Here is a 26,484-nt window from a genome sequence, read left to right on the forward strand (position 1 = left end):
CATTTCAAGAAATTTATTGTTTGGCTCATTTAAAACATTTTAACTTAAGCGACTAAAAGGCTTCAGAAAAGAAATCTCAGAGCACAATGTATGAGAGATGTCTATGTAATTCCATTACGGACACGTTTGGAATTCCCCAGTGTTGTCGTCTTGGCACATTCTTTCTAAACGACGTATAAATGTGCATATAAATGACCTAATTATTGTGGACTAGTGATGTGCTGTATGGAGCGCACCCACGACTCCGATCCGACTCCGACTATTGTTAGTCCGATTCCGACTCCGGCAAAATGGAACCACTAAATCCGCCCGGAGTCGGAGTCGTTCGGAGTCGTCGGAGTCGACTCCGAACGACTCCGACTCCGAACGACACCGAACGACTCCGAACGACTCCGAACGACTACGAACGACTCCAAACGACTCCGAACGACTCCGAACGACTCCGAACGACTCCGAACGACTCCGAACGACTCCGAACGACTCCGACTCCGGGCGACTCGAACGACTCCGAACGACTCCGAACGACTCCGAACGACTCCGAACGACTCCGAACGACTCCGAACGACTCCGAACGACTCCGAATGACTCCGAACGAGTATGAAAAAACCGTCTTTACAAGATCGATTCAGAATTTCAAAACACATTTGGAAAAAGTTTTACGCTAAAAGTGACTTTTGAAATTTTACTCAGATTAATGTTTATTCCTTTAAATTAATTCATAAATGGGGCAAGGGAAATAATTTATACTAATACTAATAGACCACGACTCCATTGCCTGAAATATTTAGTGCCTCAAAGAGGATATTGCCAAGCGTTTGAGTTAAACTGATTCTTCCCAAAATGTGAAGAGAGCGTTCGGCCCCCCTTCAGATGCTTCGACAGAGTGAAGCTCCTCCCCTTCCTCCATTCGTCATCCATCAATTTTCTCCGCGCACTCACACATCTACACGCGCAGCTGTTCGCATGGCAACACGTGAGATGCGTGACATGCTTTCTCGCTCATCACAAAGGATTTGCTTCGAAAGAGCTCGGTTTGGTTGGTTGGGTAGAATCAAACACACGAAGTGTGCAGGAGAATTCTCTTCGTGTGGCAAGAGAGAATTGACTAACACCCTGATGAGCGAGAACGCAACAAACGATGTAGAATGTAAAAATGGGATAGGAATAGTGAGCGAAGGCAGTTTTAGGACATGAGGGGGTTGAAACTGGGAGAAAAAAGCTTCGGTTGCTACTTGAGGAGGTGGCAGTGAGATGGGGATCGGATGTTTGTCTCAATATAGTTTTCGTTTCGTTCGTGTTCGGTTCTCTCTGTTGTGTCGCTCTGCCGAGGACTTTATTTCAGTAAAGTAATCGCACGACGGTATGTACTTAAGCATTAAGAACTTAAATTAAGTTAACGGGAACTTTGTCCTTGGTGCAAGCTCGCTGATAGGATCTGAAGGACATTATTTTTTGTGAGTGGCTTGATCAAGGTTTCTAAAAGAGAACAGGTCGATACATTTAGAGTAAATTGAAAGAAAGCCACGGGAAAATTTTAGCAGTTTAAGTTAACATTGTTTAAGTTTGGCGATGGATGTTGCTATGGAGTGAATGAAAGTTTTGTTCAGAACTTTGCGCTCATTTCTTTTTACTAATTTGAGCAATTAGAATATTACATGGCTGATACAATCCAAGGATTTCATTTTTCAATTAGTCACCGGGGTATAAGCAAAGGAAGGTATGTGTATTGTGTACCAAGTGGGGACATGTACTGTTCAGTCTTATGACTAATAAGCTTTTGGTTCGACCAGCAAGACGGTTGCAAACGGTAGTGATTTGGTTACGGTTGGTGATTGCAGTGATTCGATTACGGTTGGTGATGATTGGTTACGGAATGGCAAACAATGAAAAAGTCTATCAATGGTTCTGAATACAGAGTGGACTCAAATGACTTCTTCTTATGTCTCCATGAGTGATTGGCCGCAGGCATTTGAAGCATTACAGTTCTTTGGTTTGATCAACAAGTCAAAAGACAGACAAAGGGGCCCTTCACGATTCTAGCCAGTTTTAGTTGTAAGGAGTTTGATTCTAGATTCCACTACGTCACAACTGTCAAAGTGTATGTAGTCCAGGTGGTCTCATAGCATGTTTTTTAAAACCAAATTTGAATACACCTTTTTAACAGAATAAGTGAAAACTTTTGCTCCAACGAGCTTTCTGGAGGCTTGACGAATACTCAAAACACTCTTAAATTCTTTATTCATAAGAAGAAGCGATAAAAATCAGCCTTCTAAATTCATACACCTTGGGATAAGCCCACCTGTCTATTATACACACTTAGATAGCTGCCCGATATGCTATACAATGCAAACTGCTGACAGGCTGAAATTTCTGCCTACGAACTTATAACGGAAAGGACCCTAAAGTCTGATATGTGAAAATAATATCATAACTTTCAAATCAAATCCAACACACGACCTGAAACCTAATGTTACAAACCCATAGCTCCCGATGGGCATTAGTAATCCCACAACCGATCTGAGCAAGTCAGATTTGTTCGGACTGTCAGGATAGGATTATACTAATCAATCGACTTCTCATTTCAAGAGTTTCGATATGTCCCCCAACTGAAGCTAGGGCCCCTTAACTCTAACGTTTCCAGTAAGAAAAACTCCTTTAGGGTTTTAATGATCGCCTGGACAATAAGTCCGCTTCGAATAAGTTATATTCCAGAAAAGAAATCTAAAGTTTGAAAGCTCACTGGAATCGATTTCGATAGCCGAATTCCAATAGGTAATAGCACGAATAAGAAGACGAAAGAAAATAAAAGCAATAAAAAAACAAAACAAATTGATGGTAGAGTAAAGCAATAAAGACAAAACAAGATTGTTGGCAGTGGATGACGAGACGTCCGACGTGTCTCTAATGTAAAATGACTCTACGAGTATTTTTTGCGTTGGAGGTGAAATCACAACCCCCACAGTAATCAATTCTTGAGCTTATAGTTCGAGCTGATCGTTTATTTACATAAGCTTCAGGCGATGTTCAATTGACTCATGGCACTTTGTATATGTGTTGTTGTGTGTGAGAGTGAGAGGGAAAGAGAGACGTATAGAGGGAGGTCGATAGGACTATAACAATAAATAACAAAATAATGAAGTCTTTCCTATGCGACTGCTGTGGCACTGTATTGCTTGGCTTAAAATGACTGCTAACTTATCTTAGGCGGCTTTAAAAGGCCTGGAGCTCTCAGTGTTAACAAACCCACTCCTCCACCTCCCAAAGCTTCTTCCTCCCGCCCTGTCAGACTGACGTGGTCCCCTACGGCCGCTCAGTCCACGTTACTAATACTGGGGAATTCCGGTTTTGTTAATGCGATTTTGTGCGTCCCGCGTCTCTGTAACGTGTTACTGTCATACGCCAGGAGGCAACATGCATTTGAGTGCTTCTGTACTGTGGTTTTCTGTCAATGCGTACCAAACAGATTACTTTATTTTGATGAGAGTGAAAGAGAGAGAGACATAAGTAGACATATATAAAGAGAGAGATAGAGAGAGACAGTGAGAGACAGAGATAGACATATGTACAGAGAGATAGAGAGAGAGAGAGAGAGAGAGAGAGAGAGAGAGAGAAGTGAGATTTTTTCTCCAGTGGGGACCCCAGAATAGGTTCATTATTTAAATGATTATTCGGACTTTAGGGTCATTTCAAGAAATTTATTGTTTGGCTCATTTAAAACATTTTAACTTAAGCGACTAAAAGGCTTCAGAAAAGAAATCTCAGAGCACAATGTATGAGAGATGTCTATGTAATTCCATTACGGACACGTTTGGAATTCCCCAGTGTTGTCGTCTTGGCACATTCTTTCTAAACGACGTATAAATGTGCATATAAATGACCTAATTATTGTGGACTAGTGATGTGCTGTATGGAGCGCACCCACGACTCCGATCCGACTCCGACTATTGTTAGTCCGATTCCGACTCCGGCAAAATGGAACCACTAAATCCGCCCGGAGTCGGAGTCGTTCGGAGTCGTCGGAGTCGACTCCGAACGACTCCGACTCCGAACGACACCGAACGACTCCGAACGACTCCGAACGACTCCGAACGACTCCGAACGACTCCGAACGACTCCGAACGACTCCGAACGACTCCGAACGACTCCGAATGACTCCGAACGACTCCGAACGACTCCGGACGACTCCGGGCGACTCCGGACGACTCCGAACGACTCCGGACGACTCCGAACGACTCCGGATGACTCCGACTCCAGGCGACTCCGGGCGACTCCGGGCGACTCCGTACTGCTCCGGACGATTCCGAACGACTCCGGATATAGAAGCGTGGACCTACCTTCCGGAGTCGATTCCGAATTTATCGGAGTTGGATCGGAGTCGACTCCGGATTTTTGCCAACTTTACCCATCACTATTGTAGACCAGTTCATATCACTCTGTTGTGAGCAGATCAACGAGAGAGAGAAGAAAGGGAGAGATATAAAGAGAGAGATGGAAATAGCAAATGTGTGTGTGTCAGAGAGAGAAAGATAGAAAGAGAGAGATATAGAGGGAAAGAGAGAGAGCGAAATAAGCTTAAAAAAGTCTTCCCGCTGCGCAAATTCGAGCAGTTTCCAGCGCAGAAAATGTACCAAAATCTGCGCTGGCCAGCTTGTGCGTGCCCAACCAACCAAACCGTGCTCTTTCGAAGTAAATTTGCTTCGATATAGCTTCGATAGAAGTTCTCTACCGAAGGTGTACCAACTTTGATAGGCAGTTCCTACCGAAGTTAAGCTCGGGTGTTTAGCCGAAATGTTACAAAAGAGAAAGAAAAAATTCTCTCGTTTGCTGCCGCGTTTCGCTCACACGCGCGCCCTGCCCCCTTTTATTTACGTACGTGTTTATAGCCCCTCCTCCTCCTCCTCCTCCTCCTCCTCTCATCTATCTTCCTACCTTATGTGCAGTGGTTATGTGTTTTTAATTGAAATTGGAAGGAGAGATATTCGATTTATTTATAACGTGCGATTTAATCAGAGAATTGAAACATGGTACATGGTGGATCTACTGTTCATCACAAGCGGGCCTAACACTTTAACTATTTGTGAATTCGCGCGTGAGGACGTAAAAGGCGCAATAATAATGGAGCGGTTCTAACGTAAACAGACAAAATCGCTCAGCTGAAAATTTGATAGAGCGGAATAGCATTTCATTGGAATAGCATTGCTAGTATATCATCCGCGCACCCTATGAACCGTACTTTTCCAAATATCTTAAAAAGTACGCATTGTATGAAAAACCCGTCTTTACAAGATCGATTCAGAATTTCAAAACACATTTGGAAAAAGTTTTTTGCTAAAAGTGACTTTTGAAATTTTACTCAGATTAATGTTTATTCCTTTAAATTAATTCATAAATGGGGTAAGGGAAATAATTTATACTAATACTAATAGACCACGACTCCATTGCCTGAAATATTTAGTGCCTCAAAGTAGTATATCCTCTTTGCCAAGCGTTTGAGTTGAACTAATTCTTCGCAAAATGTGAAGAGAGCGTTCGGCCCCCCTTCAAATGCTTCGAGAGAGTGAAGCTCCTCCCCTTCCTCCATTCGTCATCCATCAATTTTTCTCCGCGCACTCACACATCTACACGCGCAGCTGTTCGCATGGCAACACGTGAGATGCGTGACATGCTTTCTCGCTCATCACGAAGGATTTGCTTCGAAAGAGCTCGGCTTGGTTGGTTGGGTGCTTGCGTTCGCGCTTTCGTGGGTGCCTGCCCGCGTACACGCGTACGTGCATGTGTGCGTACGTGCATGTGTGCGTGTGTGTGTGCGTGCGTGTGTGCGTGTGTGTGTGTGTGTGTGTGTGTGTGTGTGTGTGTGTGTGTGTGTGTGTGTGTGTGTGTGTGTGTGTGTGTGTGTGTGTGTGTGTGTGTGTGTGTGTGTGTGTGTGTGTGTGTGTGTGTGTGTGTGTGTGTGTGTGTGTGTGTGTGTGTGTGTGTGTGTGTGTGTGAATACCCCAAAACTATTTGATTCTGATGCGCACATTTTCAGCCGCTGCGGCTACAAAGTCCATGCATTTTCTATTTCACTACCTGAGAGACAACACAACTATCGGATAGGCACCACGATCTTTGCGATTGGTTCTGCTGTTGGGGGTGTTAAAAAGGCACATGATCGAAGCAAACGTGCATGTGATATGTAGCAAATTTCTTTCCCATTCCGCTAGCGGGCGCAAGTGGAAACAAAAGTTGAATTGAATCCATACAAAGGGGGATTTTGGATTTGTTTATTACGGTGCCCGTATTGTGCTGCACCTGTTCGTCCAGAATCTGGTGGCTTTTTGGTTTGGAGTAGTTATCATGACGCCGATTGACCGGCAATGCCTTGGAATGGGTACGGATCGGTAGGTTCATGTTTTGGTCGAGTGCATTCCGTGCATTTGTCGGGTCACAGCGGTAGCCCGGCAGCAACAAAGTCAAGACAAACTCTTACCCGGGTGTGGACTGCTATGCTAAGTTCTTTTTATTATTATTGGCGTAATAGCCAACGCGATCATGCCGGCCTTTTCAGGACTTGAGTACCACGTAGCCGGAGCCGGTGACTAACCCCTTGCTACGGCGGATGGTTCATACGCGATTAGAACCCACGACGGGCATGCAGATGTGCGGAATGATGGCGGTGCCGCGGGCCCGCTCCTATCCAGTGTGCAACTTGCATACTGCCGCACTGTCTTCTGCCCGGTGCATACGCATTCGCGGGGGATGAACCTTCACAAAAACACCGTCATGAACCAGCGGCGGACCTTACGGTAGGCGGACTAGGCGGTCGCCGAAGATCTCTAGTCTGTAGTATGCCATATGTTTACTGGTGGACAGACTATTAGCGACAAGGGCCCCCGAAAAGATGATCGTTAGGGCCCCGTGGCTGGAGAACCATTTGCCCACCACCGCCCCCCCACGCCCCCCCCACACCCCCCCTTCCCCTTCCCCATGCCGGCAATAGTTTTAGGGCCTGTGACTGATGATCGTAGGGGTCCCATGGTCGAAGCCCCCCGCCACCCTCCCTCACTCCGCTGGCAATTTAAGTATACTGTTCAATCTCCCAACAGCTGTGTGCCACTACCCCCTCCTCTATGTCATCAGTTACCATTGACAGGGGCCTCAATTCGTCTTTCCGCCTTTCATTAACACCTTCCTTTCTTTGACCGATGGATCATAACATTTCGGAAAAAAACACATTTAGCGACAGTTTTGCACACACACGCACGCTCATATCCTTGCGCAGACGTCACAGCATATCTGTGTAATCTACAACATACGAAAGCAAAAGCTTAGTGTAACAAAGTTATGTTTAATGCTTAACACGTTCAGATCGATGGCAGGCCCCACTGCCTGCCAGTGAACTTTCCAGCCTGCGTTCTAGGTGCTGGTGGAAAGGAAAGTTGATGAAAATCAGCGGCGGGATGAACGTGTAAATGCGAATTAGGGTTCTGCGCATTGCACAGCAAAGCCTCTATCGTGCGCTAGCGATTCCTTAGTCATTTTTACATTGCAGCAATTGAACTTATTGCGCTTTTTTTATTTGATTTGTGAAAATTCAAATGCATCTCAGCAATGTGTGTAAACGGTTTTTTAATCGCCACAGCAACTCATGAGCATTGTCCACACGCGAGAAAGAGATAGCGCTATGGAGGGAAAAAGCACGGACGACGGCTGACAGCGATTGGCCGTCTGACGCACCAACACATCCAAACCTTCGACAGCGCGCTCAGGCGAGGGGTATGAGGCGGAGCCAGGGACGGGTAGCTCGACGAGCTGCTTGACAAATTTGCCGTTGGAGGGAAAAAGATGGCATGATAAAATTCTCCGAACGGCATGATTTCTTCCGTCGCTTTGCGCAGCGGGATCATAAGTAAAATAGTGGGTGAAATCAGTTTGGCTGGTAAAATTCAGCGGTGTCTGTCGCTGGTAACATTTCATCCTGAAGTCCTGCGATTTCCTGCGATTCTGCGATTTGATTTCATGCTAATTAGACCCAGCTAACTGGACTCGGGAATTTGTACAACAGAGAAAAGAGTCCTCAGGCGTGGGCGATGTACATCATCTGCACTCATGCTAAACATCCTTCAATAGGTGCGCTCAGGAGATAAAAATAAATGACAAGCATTGTTTGACGGCGGATCTTTCCACTTCCATCGCCACAAAAGATTCGCGTACCATTTTGCGTATCCATGACACGATCGTTCTGTGGATTTGAAAATGGAAATTTTATTTATACACATTTACTCTTGTTTTTAACGTATGGAAATCAATTAATACCTTTCAATGAATGTTTTTCCATGCGCCAGCACTGTAAAAATAAAATGAAATACCAAAATACACAGCTTTCTTTGCCCTTGTCAAAAGATTACAAGCAAAGATTCGTGCCATCCAGCTTATAGCGGATGCTAAAAATTGCACGATTTTTCGTTGCCACGGGAAATGGTTATTTTTCGAGCAGAAACCGTATCGTCTGCGGATGCCCAATCGATGTCCGTGAAGCAAAGAGTGACGTATCAAACCATGGCGTTTGTTCGTCAACTATATAACGGGATGTTACTCATTCCAGGAATTTTCTAGCCTTAAAACTCGTGCCATCTCGGCAAAGGGAAGGACATATCATTCCTTTCAGCACAACTACTTCAAAACTGTAACTGGGGCCCTTTCCGTTTGAAGCTCGTAGGCTGAAATTTCAGCCTGTCAGCTTTTTGCATTGTATAGCAGTTTTCGAGCAGCTATCTAAGTGAGTATAATATACAGGTGGGCTTATCCCAAGGTGTGTGAACTTAGAAGACTGATTTTTATCGCTTCTGCTTCTTAATGAAGATTTTAAGAGTGTTTTGAGTATTCGTCAAGCCTCCAGAAAGCTCGTTGGAGAAAAAGTTTTCACTCGTTCTGTCAAAAAGTGATATTCAAATTTAATCATAAAAAAATGCTATGAGACCTTCTGAACTACATACACTTTGATTCTAGATTCGATCACCTGATTTCTTTAATGCACCTTGGGATAAATGTAAACAAACCCGTGTTTTCGAGCAGGTACTCGAATCTAATTTTAGCTTTGTGGCTAGAATAATCTAGACTGAAAATTGCAGGCTAGTTTTTTGTGTGGTTTTGTATTGAGTGTTTACATGATTTCAGCCTCCAACTGTCAAACTCCATACAAAAAACTAACTAGAATCGTGAAGGCCCCCACTGTCTAAATTATTTTACTGTACTACTTTATTTTCATAGGACAAGTTAATGTCTACTTGTCCAGTACAGTAGATAAGAAATAGGGTAGCCCCGTCCACAACATTTTTTTCACTGACTCTTTTAACTCGAACTTTTTTATTAATGTTTGACCATGTTTTCTTCTTTCATGTAGTTGTAACATCAATTTAAAGCCAGCTCGTACCGCACGGATATAAATAGTCGTCATGGGTTGCCACAATCGCAAAGCATCTGTAATGCATGGAGTGTATCGCCCTCAGGACGTAGCCAGCAGTGACGCCCAATTCAATCCGGCAGAACAAATGATCTCGGGCTCCAATTCCGGGATGTCCTTGATGGAAGGGGAAGAGTTACTAAATGTTCAGAAAAATCAGCCTTATGACGGCACGCAAACATAGTCCAGTATTCAATCCAATCCAATCTGGCATGACAAATCTATACTGACTCCAATTCCGGCAGGTGCCCACTAAACGATATAAAGCTGTAAAACGTTCAGGAAAACTCGTACGTAGGTACTCAAACCTATCCGCATTCCATTAGATGTGGAGCTTTTCTATCACAACATCATTCTGTTTGATTGCTAACGCTTCTGCTTCAATCCGTGCAGGTTTACCGACAAAGAACCAGAACGACTTCAAACTCGGAGATGACCAGTGTTTCTCCCCGGTGGTAGCATTCGTGCCTGTTCTACATGTTTGCAACGCCACTGTTCGGGCACTCTGGCTATTTGGGCGATGGCGTCCACCATCATCTCCGACCTGTCCGTCGGTGTGATGAGATCGAGGATGCTGATCGTTTTCCACTTCGCCCTCTCCCGGTCGAATCACTCACAGAGTTGGTCAATGAAGACACACCACCTTGGAGTGAAAGGATATTTGCACGATTTACATTCTTTGTAGTTTCTCCAAGGACAGCCCTGTGAACAACGACCGTGATTTTGGTTGCTATGGATGCTTGCGGTGGTGTTGGTCATGGCGGTGCGGGACAACGCGGCCAGAGCGAGGACATAGACCACCTTATACATGGTAGACACGAAGGCGATCAAGAACAACTGTACGTTCACCTGGTCGACTCTGGCTTGGTGGATTCCACTGTTGTACTTTCAAGTTATTAACCGGACGAAGAACAAGACACCCGTTACTAGTAAGTACTCGTTCTAATTGTAGAGTTCTTCCGGGAGAAAACTAAGCCGTTACTGCGATTTTCAAAGAGGTCGTTGTTATTCACATTCACCAATTACTGCCGTTCTTATCGGCGTCTTCTGGTTGTAATGAAAGTAGGAATAATACAGTAGGCGACAGAGAGCCTCGGATTGCAGATAAATGAGACAAAGACCGTACTGATGATGGCAACATCAGCGACTCTATCAATACATCAACAGAATCTACATAGGCGTGACGTACAGAAAGATCAACGCATTTTTGAAGTCGTCCCACAATTCACCTATCTTGGTTTAAAGGTCAGCAACGACAATAGCATGGTAACTGAGTTGCGCGCAAGGATTCTGGCTGCCAACCGGTCATTCTACAGCCTGAAAAATCAGTTCACCACAAAGAACCTGTCGCGATGGACGAAGCTGGGACTATATAGTACTTATATAGTACCGGTACTCACATACGCCTCTGAGACATGGACACTGTCCAAATCTGACGAAACCCTCTTAGCCGCGTTCGAGAGGAAGATGCTCAGAAATATACTTAGCCTCGTATGTGTGGAAGGACAATGGAGGACCCGTTATATTAACGAGCTATACGAGATGTACGGCGACCTCATTGCCGTCCCTCCATATCGCCAGGGGCGGATGAACCACTACGCAAACTAAACGGCCGCGTGGAGTCCCGAAAAAAAGGGACCTTTCTTTCTGTTGTAGACACTGAGGTACACGCGTTTTACTTTTTGACATAAGGACACATAATCAAACATATATTCTAACGTAAGGTTACAGTTACGTAAAACAATCTTCCCGCCGTTCCCTATCACGCGCGCCCTCGAATCTTGCCGGTTACCGAGTGGCGGCGTGTTCGCCGGTCAACCCCATTTACCGCGCAACCGATGACCCCGGATGGATCACACGCACACATCGATCGACGAACGATACCTTTCAACGGTGAATTACCGCTGGCAAATTCATCCGGTCCAGGTTAGCTCATAACATATACCCTTTTTAAATATCGACAACATACCTGCCGACGCGGGAGCCTTCTGAACCTAAAAGACCGACGTGGCGATCGTACCGATTACTGCTATCTCTGCGTTACCAAAGGAGCTGGATTTGGGATGGCTGCATTGGAGATGTGCTATTATGCTGGATCATTCCTGGAACAATCCTTCCAGCTGTCCGTGTGCAGATCCAACGGTAGGGTGCTCTGCCTTGCACTCAACCCTAGTACGTTCAGGGAATCACGCTTCCGCAGCTGGTTCAAATGACGACGATGAACCCGGTGATCGTCCATCTCAACCTCGAAAACTAAGCTGCCCAGTACTTTTGTTACTCGCGCCAAGACCCATTTCCACGAGTACCGTGCGAATATTTTGGCATAAACGATTTCACCGCGCTGAAAATGTGTATCCAAATTCACCGCTTCACCTTCCATCGAAGCTCTTCGTCCTTGGTTTTGCATCTTTTGTTTTAATAACAGCGTAGGGATCGTTCGCTGCTCCTGTGGTTTTTCTGTCGCTGACCAGAATTGCTTCAATACACGAATCGACTCCGAGGCCTTCGCAACGTCTCTAAAATTGAGCAGAAATTCGTTAATACTGTTTAATGCCTGGAAGCTTACATCTTTTCCCTGCTCAGCGCTCGCGGTGTCCCAGACACACGGCAAACAAATGATAATAAATCCTCGATGCGCGATTTCATCAGCTGCAAGCACTTATACCGCTTGCTTACAAGAGCTTCCGCTCTCCCAAATAGAACGGTCAGCTTCCTCACCGTTTCGTCGCCAATGGTATCTCGCAAGGAACACTCGGCAGAATGAAACTGGCGTAGCGCGCGTGCTCCGCGCTCCTTAGCTGCGCGAACAGATCCACATACCGAGCATACCATGTAGCGACAGTAACATCGGACTCCGCTTCGTATCGGAACTCGGTGATACTGCTCGACAACACGTCCATGATCAGCTCGGGATTGTTAGAGAGCGGTACTTGTTCCGACGCAAAGCGTTGCGATTTTGCCAAAATGTATGGGATTTGAAAGACGCATGCGTTAACGACGCAGCGTCAAAGTAGAAAAAAATTTCTATTTCGACGCACGTCGTGATGCGTCTGATTTTATAAACAAAACAAAATGAATGTAGATAAAGTAATTTCGTAGTTGCTGCAAAACAGGTGTGTGTGGGTCAGTACCAATATGCAATAAAAAAGCGTAAATATGCTTTGAACTGTTTTGGACACAACTGGAATGGATTTCACAGTTGTTATTTGACATTATAATTACTTCTGAATCTATAAATAATAGGCATTATTGCTGTTAGTTTATGTTTTTCTTTGTAAAATGTGTAGACACATCCATGCATAACGCTCGGTTGTACTGCATTCTGTGGTTGTCGCAGCATTTGTGACAAGATTTGCTGCTGCTGCTGTATCTGCTGGTGCGGTTGCTGCATCTGTTGCTGCTGTTGCTGCATCAGCTGTTGCGTCATCTGCAACATTTGCATCATCATTGCCGAATCTTTATTTGGCGTTGGCACTGCGGATGATGATAGCTGCGAATTTTAGTTTAGAATTCCACATATAACTTCTCCCTCGAAGACTTTAGGAAGGCTTCCATTCGTGTGACCGCTTAGGGCCTTGTTATATCTTTGTAATTAATTGAACAATATTTTTATCGTAGTTCACTGTGTTTATTTCTACCTCGTGAATTGCTGCCTTGCTCGTTGGCTTCCCGTGTGTTCTCTCTGACATTTCTTCTTCCGGAACGCTTCTTTTCTCCCAAGGTTCCCACAGTTTAAGGTGAGCATATACCCTGCCCCATGAACCGTCACATTCTTGTTCACATTGTACACAAAAGGTGTTAGCGGCTAGAAGAAAATTTGACTTTGTACTTTTTCTCAAAAATTGCAGTCCTTTAAAATTTGGTCGTTGCACAAAAATAAATTGGTCGCACTATTCCCGCTGTCGAATGCTCGAATACTCGAATACTGACCATGACCAGCATATTCCCTGTTTCTGGATGGCGCAAGTCTCCGGCTTTCGGGTGTTGTGTCAACAGCCCTGTTCGTGAATATTTTCAAGAGATGCTACCCTCTGCAGGTGGGGCTTTTAATTACTTGCGCTGTCTGCTCACACCACGTTCTATCTAGCTCGGTTCTCGCTGTCACCCGGTGACAGCCTATTATTTATTTACTTTTCATTGTTTTCGTGCTAACATCCCCCGCCACGTGGATTCAATAGTTCTTCGGATTCACTTCAGATTGCATCGAAAACTGTCCTATATACTTTCTTAATTCAACTACTGCTTTCAACTTCTACTGGCAGCTTAGCTAACTTCTGTACTGGCCGCTTGCGCTTGCTCTGCGCTGTACGAACAATCGCATGCCTTACTCTGCCGTCACTACCGGTGAGCACTTATTTTACCTCAGCGCGTGCCCAGTCTTTCCGGTGTCCTTCTGCGATGAAGACGAAGTCCCCGACACGCAATGATGGATTTTCCTCTCGCCATTTCGTCCGACGGCTGAGATTTGGAAAATATTCCATCACCCAGCGTACCCACATGCTGTCTTTAACGCGTCAGTAAGATCCGGATACCATCGATTGTGCTGCTTCAGACCAGACGAATGGCCTAGGAGAAAGTGCTTCTGAATCAGATACTTGCGGGTGACACACGAGTGGTCGCGTATTTATCAGTAACTCGACTTCGGCTTGAGTTGTTAGGAGAGTTTCATCGTTTACTCTGCATCCGTCATCCAGTGCACTCATGCCTTCCTTGACACTGCGCACTATGCGCTCCCAAACTCCGCCCTTGTGTGGTACTGACGGTGGGTTAAAGTTCCACCTGGTGTTAGCGTGAAAGTGTACGCGCAGCTATGGTGAGTGTTTGCTAACTGTATTTTTAGCTCGTTGCTGGCGCCTCTCCATCGCTGTGAGTGACCCTCTCCTGCCAATAAACCAACATGACAAGCTACGAATTGCTTGAATTCGCGTGTTGGAGACCGAATCCAGATCAGCACCACTTCAGAGTCGATATGGCGAAACTTTTCCGGTACCTCGGTACTGTTTCTCGCGCGGTCCCTCTGACAATTTTTCTAGCACAGCATCCTCGTTGCTAAGCCAATTGCAGATTTTAAACCCTGCTTTCGAGTGGATGAGCTTTACCTGCATTGACCTTTCCTGTGCCTCGCTGACCGCATCGCAGCTGTCAAAATAGTCATCTATATAAGTATTTTTCGTGATGGCTGCTGTAGCTTCAGGATATTGTTCCGCATGTTACTTTTCGTTGTTTTCCTGCTAACAATTGTAATGCCAAGGTGCCAAATACTCGTGTTAATCCGTCACAGCATGTGGCAAGCCATTGCTATACTTTTTCTACCTTTTAAGTGGAAAATCGTTTGGGATAAGCCCACCGGTACATTATACCAACTTTGGTTTTAACACGTTCAGCCCGGTGGCAGGCCCCAGGACCTACCGTTTTGACCAAAAACGGAGCCGTGGGTCGACTCGTGCCGTGAACACAATGTTGCGCCATAACGCCCGGTCTTGTGCTGCAGATCTCCAACTCGAGACACCAATGCTCCACAAGTCTGCCTAGACCTGGTCAAGCCACCTTTTCGATGACCTCCCTGGTTAGATAGGTCGCAGCTAACAGGCCTCCTCGCTAGATTCCCCAGCCATCTCGATCCCCCGATTGGAATCGTGGTGAAAATCGAGAGACTATTTAGTAACTTGTACAGCTTATTTATAGGCGGCATTTAGTATGGTAACTCCCCAGTAGTTCTCGCAGTCCATCTTGTCCCTTTTTTGAAGGCTAGTACAACGACACCGGTCATCCAGTCCTGCGGCAGTTCTTCCATCTCTCAAACTCTCCCTATCGACAAATGAAGCACTCGAGCTAGGCTCTCCCTTCCGAGTCAGAAGAGCTCGCCAGAAAGCTGATCATCACCCGCAGCTCGGTTACTGTTAAGCTTCCGCATCACATGCACGACTTCGTACAGAGATAGAAACGGGTAATCATCATCGTGCTCAGGTGCGCCAAGTGGTTCTACCGCTTCCATGCTCTTATTCATGATGTTCCCATTTAGGAACTCCGAAGTCCTGCCTCCAATAATTAACGCCTCCAGCGGTCTGTCCACAACAACAATAATTAACTATTTATTTTAACCTTTACAAAGCCATCGCGGGCCGCATAATGGGCTTTCGAGGGCCGTAGTTCGGAGATCCCTGTCCTACACTAATGAAAAACATAACTTCCTCATATTTTCATACTCACCCAAGCGTTTCGCACAAGTTTGGAACGATCGCAATGATGGCTGACCTGAACGGGGTACCGTTTGCCGTACCAGCCTGCTGTGTAAAAGGGTATACACGATACCTACGCAAGCAAACGATGTTAGCAGCAGTCTTTTTTGCTCTACTTTGTTGTATTTGTTGTGACAACAGCGTTTGTTATGGTTCTGGGGAACACCACAAATGTGTAGAAAGGGAACTGTTGTAGAGTTCTACTGCTCGACAGAAGAAAACTCCATCGCAATTGAATGGCGGGAGATGGAAAGAGGATTATCGCCGTTAAGAAATACCTACGGAATTTTCTTTGAGTACGTTTTAGCAACCGTATTAATTAATCTTACACAGATTATCGATTCCACTCACTACTAATCAAATTATAACTTGTTTCTCTTCGTTTGTTTTTCAGAATCCTGCGCGCGTCCATGTGACCGTGTTGTGAATATTGTTCATCGTCGTTCCCATCCTTCCTGCCGAGCCAATTCACGTATCGCAAGTCAACCGCAGTGGGTTTCCAAAATCTTTACTCGGACTAGGTGTTTGTTGTTATTATCTGCTTGTTTTGGTAAGTTTGAGGCTCTTATTAGCACCAGCTCTAAATGGATCGTGTGATGTTTAATGATTATTTTTTGTCAACTTTTCCAGCGATATGGCAGCAGAAAGGGTTCGCTTCTTCCTCTCAACGAAACACAATCAACCGATGCGTACCAGCCAAGCACAGAATCGAATCATTCTTCGATTCTCTTCCATGATTCGATTGTGTTCCGTGATGCACTTCACAACCATGGTCGAAAGCGAAACTATCGTGTACGCTTGCAGCTTTTTCGTGTTGCTCGTTTTCGCCGGAATCTTTAACTTGACTGCCGATGCTGTCCATGCCGGTAAGGATGAGCGGCACTATCCCGCTGTACGAAGGAAATGGAAAGCCCTTTAAGTGTGGATACTCTTCGGTCAATTCATAGAGCAGTAACATCTGCCCTGGCAGCACTCAGCTTTTCCAGGATGTGCATCTTGTGTAGGTCGTACAGGGTGGCACTTTTGAACGTACCAGATACCCGCATCGATAGTTTCATCGAGAGGACGTCTCTATGGGTTGTATCGTCGGTCCATCTCAACCGTAGTGCCTTCAATACCTAATTCCGCATCAGCTCTAGCACAACAACTGCGAAGTGAATACTACGGAAAAGTGAACAAATGTTTATCATAAATCGTGTGTCTTAAATGTGCTGTGGTGCTCAGTGTTCGGCTGTCGTGTGTGCTACATAGATAAGTGCTTACATGTGCGTGGCATTCCTCTACCGTGAATTCAAGAAACCTAGCACAATTTGCGACATAATTCGTGATAAAGCTGCCCGATGTACGCTCGCATGATGGTTTGCTGGTGTTTAGTGGACCGGCAGCGATCGTGGTAGTTCAATATGTGGGAGCAGAATTCTCAATTCTCAGCAAATGTAAGTAAAGTTGCCGACCTGGTATTGTAAACACACAAAGGTACTTCGAACAGCTTCCTCAGTGTTAGTTTCATCTCAGCTCAGCCGCCGCCCTTGCGTGGGTGTGTGTGTTTGTGAAATATCACTTTGCTGAGATTTGTGTGAGTGTCAATGTACACAAAGACAAATGATGAAATCCACATCGCAGTGTGACAAACGTCAGAAGTTTCATTATCATCACTCGGGAAGCTGTGACTGTGCGCGAAAGCCGATCGTCCTTTTGGATTTCAGCAGCAATAGCGTTCAGACGTATTGTTGGCAGCATTACGCGAATTACCCGTACGTGCGTGTTATCCAAGTAGTAGCGGATTTTGCTTATCAGTACCCTTGAGCGGTAAATAGCGGTAAATTTTATAGGTAAAATTTTCACTATTCGATTTTTTCGCATCAAACATCAGAAAGGTTGCAAAAAAAAAACAGGTTAAAGAATAGCTTGGTAAGTCTTTATTAAACTACGTGCATGTTTGGCAAAATGGCGTCGGTAAAATGGCGTCGGTGTGTGTGTGTGTGTGTGTGTGTGTGTGTGTGTGTGTGTGTGTGTGTGTGTGTGTGTGTGTGTGTGTGTGTGTGTGTGTGTGTGTGTGTGTAAAACCCCTCCATCTTTCGGGTTCACCTTTCGGTATGCTACTTGGGATAGGTTTAGGCATTAGCATTACATCTCGCTATTGCAACATGGGTCACGTTCGCGGGACAGAATGACAGTTCTGGAGACATTCGTATTATCCCAAGCGGAAATTTTCGGACGATAACTCATACACTCTCATAATTTGACAAGCAATATATGATTGTATGTGTGGTTCTTTCATTCGTAACATTTCGCTCTCCAAGCCAAGCGTTGAAGCAGGTTATGTGTATTTCTTTTTGTGTATGACGTTTAGTTTGCATCAGTTGTGTTCTTTCGTATCGTATCATTCATATAAATACCAACAATTTAAAAACTATTTAACCTCAAAATGTGTAACGCTAGACGTGAAATGAAGATAGCAAATATGCCATTGCACGCTGTTGTGGTTATGTGCCGAAAAAAGTCTGAATCTCGTACACTGTTTCGTTTGTCAAATCGTGCACGAAATATCAATCGAAAAAACAGCCGAAAAGTGACATTTTCACTCGGTTGGGTATGTGCCGAAAAAAGTCTGAATCTCGTACACTATTTCGTTTGTCAAATCGTGCACGAAATATCAATCGAAAACACAGCCGAAAAGTGACTTTTTCACTCGCTTGGGATCACACAAAAGCACAGGAAGTAGGGGAAAGCGGGGCAAAATGAGCATGTGGGGCAAAATGGACACCCTCTATTAAAGCATTTTTTGACTACTAAGATACTTTCCAAAGCTCGAAATGTATTCATTAGAGTGTTCTATGAAGTTTCATAACTCTTAAATAACAAATGACAAAGAAAAATGCAAAATAAGTTTTAGTAGCATATTGATGTAATTTTTGCCACTTCGACAGTTGCAAATCGGCTCTGGTCAAGCACAGACGTACTTCCAGATAGCTCCGAATAACAAAACTAATACGTACAAACGCACAAAATCACAAAGTATACGAAGGTACGCACATACTCTTCTCTCGCAATGGGAGCAAGAGGAAGAAGGGGCAGAAAGCCCAAAGCACCACCAAGACAACTACACATTGACAAAACCGATACGCGCAGTCGTTCGGATCTATCCGAAAACAGTTTCGCTCTGCTTAGCGACAACGAAGAAGAGCCACCTAATCAGCAGAGTAAGAGATCTCAGCCAGTGACCAACACTAATACGTCAAATACACCAAGCAGTGATACCGGTAAACTACCACCAATAGTGGTTAAAAGTTCATCATTGGGTTTTGTACACAAAACCGTAATAGCAGCATGAGTAGTACGTTACAACACGAAAGCAACGTATAACGGCACGATCGTTCAGGTCACCAATACAAGTGATTTTAGATCAGTAGTAAATCACTTCAAAAAAACAAATATCCCTTTTCACACGTACCAACTGGAAGAGGACAAAACGACTAAAAAAGCCGGACCCATGCAATGCAAAAGGTGTCAACTATACGGTCACGGAGCAATGAACTGCAACCGCGTAGAAAGATGTAATAAATGCGCCGATGAACACGCATCATCGGTATGTCCTCTTACCGCGGGGACATCGTCGAGTGACGGTAAAGTACCAGAACATAAACTGAAATGTGCCAATTGCGAAGGAAACCACACAGCGGGTTATATGGACTGCCCAAAACGTCCCGTCGTAGCAAAACGCATTACAAACACTACGAAAGGCTATCGACCGAACTTAGGAGACTTTCCTACACTTCCTCAACCTAAACCGATACCGGGTTGGAAAGTAAATTCACGAGTAGACAAACCTACGCAACACACATCTAATTCGATACCAACGCGCATAGGTCAGGGTGAAAGATTTAAGGCTCATGAGGAGCTGTTTAGCGCAGAACAAATAATTCCCATTGTTCAGGAAGTATTCATAAAGCTGGAGCAATGCAGAAGCAAACAAGACCAGATAACAGCAATCTTCCAAGTGGTTGCCAAGTTTTGTTTTCCGTGATGGATTTCCAAGGTAATGTACGAGTTTCATACTGGAATGCCAACGGCATTGCCAATAAAAAAACAGAGTTGTCCCATTTTTTAAATGAAAACAACATCAGCATCATGATGTTAGTGGAAACGTTCCTAAAACCAGTGCACGTGTTTAACATGCCAGGATACAATAGCTATAGACTAGATAGATTATCGGGCCCCAAAGGAGGAGTGATGGTTCTTGTTAGTAAAACAATTAAACACCAGTTGATAAAACACTTAAACCTTTCAATAATTGAAACAATAGGAGTTAAAATTTTCACGGAGCAAAATAATTTAACATTTATCACTGCATATCATCCCGGCTCGAATATTAATATGCAGGCATTCAAAAATGACATTATAAAACTAACGTCAAGAAAAGATAATTTTTTCATCTGTGGTGATCTTAATGCTCGCCACAAAATGTGGAATTGTGCTTCTCGTAATCAAGCAGGAAAAATCCTTTTTGAGGAATCACAAAGAGGTCAATTTTCTATTTATTACCCAAATAAACCAACTTACGTCCCTAGAGATCCCTCTAGAATGTCATCAATACTTGACCTAGCTTTAACTAATAACCTTAACCTTTTTTCTCAGTTAAAAACAATCACAGCGCTAACTTCTGATCATCTACCGATTTCCTTTACAATTTACAATTCTAGAGCAAATATAATCCCTGAGTATAAAATCCCTGACTATAGCAAGGCAGATTGGAACAATTTTAAATCCCTTGTTAATCAATCTATTGACTTAACCTCAACGCATTTATGTAATATTCATAATGTGTCTCAAATCGATGAAATGATTAAAAAAATTACTTCAAACATAAACAGAGCACATGACAGAGCCATACCAACAGTGATTCCAGGTAAATTTAACATTATACTACCTGATCGTATAAAAACCTTGATAAAACTTAGAAATAAATTTAGAAAAAAATGGCAAAGACACAGATTAGATCCTTCATACCAAAACAATTATTATTTTCTTAAACGGAAAATTGAATACTTAATAACCCTGGAACGGAATAAGGCATGGGCTAATACATTAGAAAGTATAAATCCCCGTCATAATAACACGAATCGCTTCTGGAAGCTCGTAGGCACTATAAAAAACCAACAAAGAAATATTCCTATACTCAAAAACCACAACCACTATATACTTACGACTAAAGAAAAATGTGAAGCTCTTAAAAATCATTTTCAAAATGCGCATAATATAACACATCATAATGTTAGTCCCATTGAAAGTAGGATAGTTAACAAAAATGAAAAATATTTGACTTCCAATATGAGAAAACAACCACATTCATCTGAACTTATTAAACCAAGCGAGCTTACGAGATTAATTAAAAACTTAATAAATAAAAAATCAACTGGTTGTGATAGAGTCAACAACAAAACCATTAAGCATCTCCCGAGAAAAGCCATAGTCTATCTAGTTCTTATTTTTAACGCATGTCTACAACTAGGATATTTTCCTTCTGAATGGAAAATTGCTAAAATAATTGCTATTCCTAAACCTGGTAAAGACCATACGAATCCTGAAAGCTACAGACCAATCAGTCTTCTAAGTTGTTTGGGAAAACTTTTGGAAAAACTGATTGCTATCAGAATTCGCAAACATGTCGATAACAATAATATTATACCTGAATCTCAATTTGGGTTTCAGTCTGCTAGAAGTACAACACATCAGATCCATCGATTAAAAAATAGCATTGTTGAAAATAGGGAATTAAAAAAATCTACTGGTTTAGTGCTTTTAGACAATGAAAAGGCTTTTGATTCGATATGGCACCAGGGACTACTTTTCAAACTTAATAAGTTTAATTTTCCTCCTTACATAACAAACATAGTAAGATCATTTTTGAATAACCGGAAAAACTCTGTACACATTGGAAAATCCAAATCGAAACCATACCATAATGTAGCTGGTGTACCACAAGGAAGCGTGCTGTCTCCTCTGTTATTCAATATTTACATAGCAGATATACCAAACACAAGATATTGTTCTAATTTCCTTTATGCTGATGATTTCGCTATCTCGTCCTCAGCGAAAAATCCTAAAACAATCATTAGACGCTTAAACATCGCACTAGAGGCGTATGCTAAATATTGTATAAACTGGAAGCTCAAAACCAATAGTACCAAGTCAGAAGCAATCTTTTTTACAAGGAATACGTGTATGAGAAGACTTCCCCAAAGAGATCTAGTGATGAGACAAGAAAACATACCATGGAAAAGGAAAATAAAATACCTTGGTATGCACTTTGAACAACGTGTTACATTCAAGACACAAACTGAGAATACCCTTATAAAATTAGACAAAATGGTTAAAACTATGTATCCCTTCTTAAACCGGAAATCTAAATTGAATTTAAAAAACAAATTACTTATTTATAAGGCATTTTTTCGGTCAGTAATGACATATGCTGCACCAGCCTGGAAGGGAATTGCTCAGTCTCATTATAAAAAGTTACAAATTAAGCAAAACAAAATCCTTAAAATGATTATTAATGTCCATCCATGGTTTAACACAAGAGAGCTTCATAGGATTACAAATATGGCTACAATTAAAGAATACGTTGAAAGAATCTATAGAAAATATCACGATAGTTGTGAATCGAGCGAAATTCCCATATTAAATCAATTGGTAGCTTAGCATATAATTTAGCTAAATTTTAGGCTTAGTTATAGGTTATGGTCTTGTTTGTAATATATAATGTAAAGTTAGTTAGTGTAGTTTGCTTAACTAGGTTAGTTAGTTTAGTTAGCATATTTAGATAGGATAGTTTTCTAAAACAAAATTTGTGGGTTTTTTTTGTAAATTTTTCCCACGTTACTACTCAACATCAGAACGAAATCGAAAAATCCAGCAATTGCTACACAGAAAACATTAATGAGGAAAGCTTAAGAGTCGAACCCATTATCGCAAGGAAAACTTGTAAAACATAATTACATTTAATGCTTCGAATTCAAATAAACTACTACTACTACTACTACTACTTTGCCACTTCGAAAATAAGCTTAAACCAGTGTCACAGGGATGCGTTGAAGTTTTACATGATATGTTTTTAAAGATATGATCCCACGTGACATTTGCTCGAAATTGTTTTTCCATATCTGCTCGATTAGTACTCGATACGCCTGAAATTACAAATGTGTGTGTGATTAAGTGTATTGAAAGCGCTAAGATTTGGTGAATTTGTAAATTAGACTTTCTTCTATCAATGGACGATGCCATCGAGCTCATTTTACATTAGTAGCTTTGATTTTTTATGAAAAACAAAAGCAAATTTTGTGTGATGTTATTCTATAAAAATTGGTATTATTTAAGTATAACATGGCTACATGACCAGCTATAACGATAGAAAACATCATTTTCGAGCAAATCTAGAAGAAAACAACGAAAAAGCCGCATCACTGTTGATTTTAAAGGCCTTTTACTAAATTCCCTTAAACTGTTGCAGTTTAAGGGAAGTTTAAGGCTCCAGTTTAAGGGAATTTGCTCGAATCCCCGATTATTCGTGCTCGAAAATGTCAATTGGGATATTTCTGTACAATTTGTCTGAAGAAAGCAAAGCGATTGAATGCGTATTTTTATTAACATAACAAAAATACAAAAATGCTACACGTGGGGCAAAATGGGCAGATGCTTTTGACATACGGCGCTTGGTGAGGCTATGGTATTGTATTTGTCGCCTCAATAATGATAATAAGCACAGCTTCAAAATATTCGATTTTGTAGATTTAAACGTGTAAAAACTGTTTTAATTTTGATAACTTATTTTTGGAAGAATTTTAAGGGCTTTTCTGACCAGCAAATCAAAAGATAGAACGAAAAATACATTTCACGAAACGTGCGCAAAAGCATAGACCATTACCTAAGCGCAGTTGTTGTGGCCCATTTTGCCCCAGTGTTTTGACGTTTCACAGTTTGTTAACATATACCCATTTTGCCCCAGGGCTATGCCCATTTTACCCCGCGTGTCAAAATAGCTTTTGGTAAAACATCAACTTTTATTTTACACTGTTTTCATGATATTAAGTTGTTTTCATTCTATTTGGCAATTTTAATCCATATATAATGGGTGGAGGCATACAATAATGAAAGAAAATCGTCACAACTGCCGTCGATCCTGGTTTTGTGCTTTTTTCTAAAGCCTTGATGGCGAAATGTTCTGTATGACGACATCTCCTTTCTACCTACGTAGTAGCAAGCAATGGAGCGCATGATGAAGACTCGCTGCACTAATACGAGCGAGACACCGATACTAGCATACCGCGGCGAGAACACCAACCTGCGCGCAATGACTGAAAGTGAACGCACACATCCTATTCCATGAGACAGGTTGAAACGAGATCCCAGATCCTAGACAGAGACCGTTCGTCGCATACGAATGACGCATTCACATTTTTAATGCCGGCTTGACGTCACAGCTTTGTCGCCGTCAAAGGTGAACGGTGAACAAAACCAAAATATGACGCGGCGCTTTTAGTGTTATTTTGGCCTTCACCAACAACGGTATTTGCGTCAAAGAGAACGGCGACATCTTTGGTCGATTTTTTTTTCGTGCAGAACTGCGTGTCTTTGTTTGACTTTGGTGGTAGATAACAGATTCTTCAGAGGAAAAATTGATTTTCTGCAACAATATTTTATGAAGATTTCATAAGATTTCATAAGTTTGGTTGCGACGAACGTTTTGAGCTACACGTACAAGGCCGCGAACAGTCGTCTTGTAATTGTTGCGTTATATTTATTGTCATCCACGGCCACACAATTTCTTTTATTGTTGAACATATATCAAAATTAATTATTTATCGCTAAGATGGCGTAACTTCCTTACTTACTTATTATCCGCCACTACAACCGCTTTGCGGTCTTGTCCTGCCTCTGGAGTGCACAAGAAACCGCTCACGGTCTCGCACCTTCGTCTGCCAGTCCGTTACCATGCGGCCAATAACGATATCAGTCTGGCGGCTGCGTGCGATCCGCTGGTTACCCGTACCAACATACGACGGAAGCTGTTGCAATTCATTTTAAGCTTACCTGTATTTATTTAATCTTTACAGGCTTTCCCACGATTTATTGGTTGGTTCCCATTTTTTTTTTTGGTACGCTCCTAGGATTTTTTGGCCGTTTCCCAGAATTTTTTGGTCCAAGTGTATTGATATCCAATCAGAAAATACCAATAAATTATGAGAAGGAATCAAAAATCTATATGATACGATTAGTGTTGGGAAAAAGAGCACAATTAGGTGTGCTGTGCGCACACGCACGCACATCTCAGTGTGCGGTGCACATTTCGCACTGTGCGCGCTCTACGCACTGTGCGCGCACTCCGCACTGTGCGCGCACTCCGCACTGTGCGCGCACTCCGCACTGTGCGCGCACACCGCACTTTTCGCACAGTGCGAGCACACTTCGCACGGTGCGCGCACTTTTCGCACACTCCGCACAGTGCGAGCACACTTCGCACTTTTCGCACACTTCGCACAGTGCAAGCTTCACTTGCTTCACTTTGCACTGTGCGAGCACACTTCGTACCATGGTGGTACGTACACAAAGACCACGACCACACGACCAGTGTCAGCTTTTTCTCTTAGAGTTCATTTACTCAGCCATCGGGTTCGTCTAACAGTGGATGAACTTGGCGGACACCTGACCTCTTCAAGCCCAACCCCCCTCCCCCCCCCCACCACCCACTCCGCCCGCCCATCCACGATGGCTATTATTGGTCCCAACAGAAAGCATGTGTAGATCCATGCAAATATTGGAAACTCCATCGATTTGGCATACACCTGTTTCGAATCCTTTAAAGGGTATAGAAAATATTTTTTTAATCTAAGAGCCCCCCTTCTACGCTGCACTTCATTCCTCGCTCTTCTTTTCCACCCTTTTACGCATGGCAAAAGCGCAGAACGCTGAAACACGCGCGTACTGCTGAAATCAATACAATTTAATCATCGTTGGCCCAAGGCATTGGGTAGAGCGAGAAACAACATAATTCTTTGCAAGTGAGGATGGCCGGTACAGGAGCACACCGAAACCGCGCGGAGACATTTGCTGCGAGAATCGAATGCACAGAACGCTGCACTTGACCACAATCGAAAACCCGTTACACAAACACAAGGATACAACACACACAGACAAAAATTTAAAGGCCCCGAAACACAATATCAACACAGCGGTCCGTAGCCGAAGAAATTATCAGGAAAAATCGGCTGACATCAAGCACGCGTTTCTTTAAAATAACTATGAACTGTGAAGGTCGTAGGTAAACGACGCTCCAGTGGGTTGAGGTTTCTCTTGAATTTGGCTGAGATGAAACGTGTCTGTGCTTGTACTCGGAGCCACCGCTTTGCGATTGTGCAAAAAAACAAACAGCTGGTTTCACGCGAATACTGTTATTCGCGTCGCAGGCTTGCGATAGCAGCGCATCTTATGATGCAAAAATTACAATTTTCAGTCGGAGTCCTAGTCAAATTTTTTGATTAACTGAAGAGAAGGGGACATGGGACAGGGCGAATGGGGGGGGGGGGGGGATGGGCATGTGTGTGGTATGGATGTGTGCAAGCGATTTATGGATCTTTGATTCGCCCCGACTTGAACTCGTTGCACCAACGGATCGGAGTCGCTAATGCTAACTGATGCTAATGCTTAAAGGCGGTTTGTCAAAATATGCTCAGTACTACACCACCTAACTTCCTGTAACATGGTACGAAATGTGCTTGCACAGTACAAAGTGAAGCACTGCACGAA

At 43.2% G+C, this 26,484-nt stretch overlaps 1 long non-coding RNA gene across 3 annotated transcripts; it reads left to right on the top strand.

Annotated features, from left to right (window-relative positions):
• Nucleotides 1-1,276: 1,276 nt before the first annotated feature.
• On the top strand, nt 1,277-16,825 carry LOC133395038 (uncharacterized). 3 transcript variants are annotated; one of them, XR_009767142.1, is made up of 5 exons: nt 1,277-1,360; nt 9,383-9,736; nt 9,836-11,368; nt 16,076-16,231; nt 16,312-16,825. It is a non-coding gene; the product is annotated as an uncharacterized LOC133395038 (long non-coding RNA). The 3 variants fall into 3 exon arrangements; XR_009767141.1 differs by having other exon boundaries at nt 16,076-16,825; XR_009767143.1 differs by lacking the exons at nt 16,076-16,231; nt 16,312-16,825 and having other exon boundaries at nt 9,836-11,106; nt 11,167-12,282.
• Nucleotides 16,826-26,484: the final 9,659 nt, after the last annotated feature.

This window comes from Anopheles gambiae, unplaced genomic scaffold (assembly GCF_943734735.2).
Source record: "Anopheles gambiae unplaced genomic scaffold, idAnoGambNW_F1_1 scaffold_41, whole genome shotgun sequence".
Classification (NCBI taxonomy): Eukaryota; Metazoa; Arthropoda; class Insecta; order Diptera; family Culicidae; genus Anopheles; species Anopheles gambiae.